Source organism: Diaphorina citri, unplaced genomic scaffold, assembly GCF_000475195.1.
Source record: "Diaphorina citri unplaced genomic scaffold, Diaci psyllid genome assembly version 1.1 scaffold1827, whole genome shotgun sequence".
NCBI classification, from domain to species: domain Eukaryota; kingdom Metazoa; phylum Arthropoda; class Insecta; order Hemiptera; family Psyllidae; genus Diaphorina; species Diaphorina citri.
Genome location: NW_007379253.1, coordinates 53,738 through 58,633, shown reverse-complemented (window position 1 = coordinate 58,633; position 4,896 = coordinate 53,738).

Sequence of the window (4,896 nt, the reverse complement as noted above, 5' to 3'; positions counted from 1 at the left end):
GTTGGTGTTGTTGGTGTTGTTGTTGTTGTTGTTGGTGTTGTTGGTGTTGTTGTTGTTGTTGTTGTTGTTGTTGTTGTTATTACATTTAAGAGAAGATAAACCACGGGAAACATCATCCTCAGAGAACCTGCATGTATTGAAGTCAATCCGATCGCTATAAGAATACTAGGGAATAGGTTGGTCGGAATCCCTATAAACATCACCTTCCTAGATTCCTCAGAGAACTTCCAGAAATACCGGGGATTAGACTTCAAATGCTGATTGGTTCGCTCCAAATAAGCCCTGTAACACTGATCACTAAAGAATTTACATTGAGCACGAAGTGTGGAAAAATTCCTGTAGTCAGAATCAAGACAAGTACGCTTAAACTGAGCATGGATGTTCTTAACTTGTTTAAATTTGTCATGCTTTCATCAGTTTGCTCTTCCACTTTGCTAAACCTTTATAAATGAGAAAATGTTGTATTAAACCGCCTTGAACGAAAAAATGCTCCCATGGCGTAGTGGTCACTGCGCTCGCCTTGCACGCGGGAGACCCGGGTTCGATTCCCGGCGGGGTCAAGAAATTTGTATGATGCAAATGATTGATACCGTGACTGGCTGTTGCGGGGCCCACTCAGCCTCGTGAGGAAAATGAGTAGCTATGTAATATAATGCGCATAGCGACCGGTGCCAGCATGGTAGGTAAACATTGGATTTTAGGATTATTGAGATATTGGAAAAATCCTACAATGCTGCAGTGAGCACCAAAGTTGTGACATAATAACACAAAGAAACTGCATTTACATTTTACAATGATTTAAAATAAAGACTAGAGCCCGTTCTCCCTTTATTCCCAATATATGGTTCAAGTCACCCATTTTTTTTTTACTTAAGTTATATATAAAAATGGATACTTACGAGTTTTTTTTTTTTTTAAATTTTCCTAAAAACATAACCAAGGACACGATGACAACTCAAGGATACTTTGTCAACATGAGAAGAGAACGAAAGAGTTTTATCAAAGTTGTCAAAGCAAAACGCATTATGATGAAAATTGTTTTGCAGAAGATTGTCAATAGCAACATGAGTTACAATGTCAGGAATATCTGTAAACAACAAATCTAGAAAATTACCATGGTTATTGGGCAAAGAATTGACCTGGGTAAGACCAAGACCATTAAAAGACTCGCACACACGAAAGGCGGGTGCATCAATTGAAGAACACTCCACCACCATACCATCCTCATCAAGTGTACTCCACACTGCGGTTGTCAGGTTATAATCACCTAAAAGAACCAAGTGAGCCAAAGGAAACCTGAGTCGAAGTTCCTCAACAACCTGACAATGTTCCAGGTAGACATGTACTGATGATGAAGGAGGTGTGTATGTACAACCAAGGAGGAACATTTCGCTATTGCATTTAACTAGAACAAAAACATGGTCAAAAGATAAGGTAGGTGCACTAATTGAAACAAATCTGGATTTCAGGTGACTTCTAGTTAAAATCATAACCCCGCCCCCTCTTGTTTTGTCAGCTATTACCAAGTTTCGGTCATATCGGTAAACGTCAAAATCAGAGAATTTTACCTCCCCGATGGAAAAATTATCCGTAAGCCAGGATTCTGTCAAAAAGATAATATCATATGTACAAAGTTCAACATCGCGTTTTAATTTGTCAAGTCTGCTCCGAACACCACCTACATTGTGAAAATAGCAAGTCAAGGATTTTTTTGAAGAATCCTGTTCCTCGTGTTTTTTGGAGAGATGACAATGACAGGAGCAGGGGACTTCACACTCTTCGGTGAAGCAGTAGTTGCAACACTACTCCCATTCTTAGGCTTAGCCTTGGCACCAACACTTGAAGCACCAGAAACTGCCACAGAGGTAGAGGCAACCGGAACAGTAGCAGTAGCAGACTTCCCTCTCACAGCCTTGGACTGAGAGCCCTTAGTAGTCACGGCCCGAACATTACAAGCCATCTGATTTTTATCGGGACTATCAGAATTGAAATAGTCAGTCACGTGAGACTTCAAAAGCTTTCCAGCTTGACAAGAGCTCCCTCTGGCCATACTTCTTCACTGGAGATCAGCACCTTCTCAGCCTCAGGGACGATACTGTGAAAGGATGCGTAAGAGTCGTACTTGGTCTTCAGCTTCGTACACTTGACGGAAGACAGCTCAGGCGCACCAGACCGCAAATCCTCTCCCAACTCTTTGGCTGAAATGTTAGGATTAATCCTTGTCACGAATATTTGGGAATATCGGACAGATGGGACAGAAGAGATGTCAGTTTTCTTCGAGCCAATAATCTGGAAAGAATCAGCCGTCCTGACGTCACCAACAGCCACTGCAATCCCCCCACTGACAGCAGCACAAGCACGACTACCGTGAGATCTATCACGCCGCACCGCACCTGCATACGATTGTGACGCAACTCCCTCCGACCCATACCGCGCCACTTTGTCATTGAGTAGAGCGATGAGCTGTTCCTGCTCAGCCACCCTCTTCTTCAACTGAGCAACATATTTGTCAATATCAACAGTGACACGTGCTTGGGTGTCAGCACTAGCCTTTGTAATGGGTAGATACTGTAGGTAAGATGGGATGTGTAGTATAAGTATAGTATATAGAGGTGATGGATGTCTAGCACTGTAGGAGAGGTACTTCAATGTCAAATTTTGAAAATTAGTGATAGGGGGTCCCCCTAGATAAGACTACTTGTGATAGATATAGATACGATATGTATAGACACTAGACTAGATAAACATAGCACAAAGAACGAAAATATAACACAAGATAACTTTTTTAAAAATCGTTATTTCAAAAAACCAACAATATTTTTGGAATCAGCACAAAAAAGTCAATAAGTAAATATACGTCACACAAAAAAAAGAATACTTTATAATTACATTGAAAACAAATAAAAACGAGGAGCTAATTTTTATACGATGTGAAACGAAAAAACTTGAACTATAAAATATCTTATCTTAAACTATAAAATACTGAAAGAATCTCTGTTAAAAAAACTTAAATCAAATAAGCGTTGCGTAAAATCTAGTTAATAAAGAAGAGACAACTCATAACAAGCTGGGTCCGTCCCTCCGAGAATTTTTTAACTCTGTAGTTTATTCGATCGTGATTAAAGAAAATCAGTACCTATGTACCTACCTAATTTGTTTAATATTCAGTTTATTATCATTATTCTTGATTTGATTTTTCGATTTTACTTTCATGTAATGAAATGACTCAATTTTTTTTTTTTTTTTTTTTTTTTTTGGCAATCGAATTCCGACCGTCAGACCCCCTAAGGTCCTTGGTGTAACACTTGACGGCATGCTCACGTTCAATGAACATCTGAAAATAACGCAGGGCAAAGCACAAAAAAGGAACAACGTTCTAAAAGTGATAGCCGGCAGTTCATGGGGCAAAGATAAAGAGACGCTTATCACAACTTTCAAAGCGGTATGTCAGTCGGTTATAAACTATGCTGCACCTATCTGGGCCCCCCAAGCAAGCAAAACCAACATGCAGAAACTACAAATCGCACAAAACAAAGCTTTGCGTGCCGCCACTGGTTGTCACGTGATGTCGAGCATTTATCATTTACACGAGGAAACAAAAGTGATACCAGTAACACCTCATAATGAAATGCTGTCCAAACAATACCTATTGGGCTGCCTCCTGCCATCAGATGTCTACAATGACATCATCAGTGCGCCCCAACCACCCAGAAGCATTAGGAAGAATCGCACCAACACGTACCTCCAAGAACTGCGGAGAAGATACCTTCCAGAGAACAACCCCTTTGATGACATCTACAAAACTATACTGCGGCAGATACACACTGATACTATATCTGATGTTACTGGGCACCTTACATTTAACCGAGTCCTTGGTACCAGACCACCTGACATCAACGATGAAGAAAAGAAGCTCCCCAGACCAACAAGGGTAACTCTCGCTCAACTGAGATCTGGATGGTGTCACAAGCTCCAATCGTACAAAGCCAGATTGAATCCAGAAGAATCCGACCAATGTCCTGCATGTAGGAACGCCGTACACGATGTACCACATCTCTTCAACTGTGTGGCGAATCCTACTACCCCTGATCCATCTTCACTCTTGACAAATCCTGTGGCGGCAGCAGAATTCCTTAACATCTTGATGAAAGACTCAGTAACTGGAATTCCTTAACTTGGAGACAGCGTACTTACTTTACTTTTACTTTTACTAGCGTAAATGGAATGAGACACCCTGAATATTTTTTTGAACGGTTAAAGATTACAATTTTAACATTGACTAGATGCATGAATTTTACTGTCCCTGTACATCTCAATTTTACACCGGATATTTTACTGTAATTAGATACAGGTAGATATTAATATATATTTTGTGTTTCTAATTTCATTTTTGGGTCTGAATTTTAATATGAATCATTATTGGAACCTATTTGAAGCACACATCACCAATCGATATGAATTTCCCATTTTGGTGCTTCCCCTATTGGCAGAAGAATAATGGGAATATGAAAAATTGAATAGGCCATAACTCCGGCCCTGGTTGTCGGGCCCAGCTACAACTTATATCAAAGTACTACGTTTTTCAAGGCCTTTGATATGATGTATTGCAATTAGGGGGGTTTCCATTAAAGATTTTGATTCAACCCTGGCTCTGTCCGAAATTTTGACTACTTCAAAAAATGGGATTGCAATAGATAAAACACTAACCCAAATTTCTGATTATCATCTTTAGCCGTTCAAAAAATATTCAGGGGAACACTCTGTATGTACAGCCCCCTGTGAAACTGACTGACTCACTCACAAATACAAATTCTGACCCACTTTTGGGTGTGCTAGAAGGATTTCACCATTCAACGCCATTTTTCTCCCAAATGACCAGAAAAATCGGAAAACCCC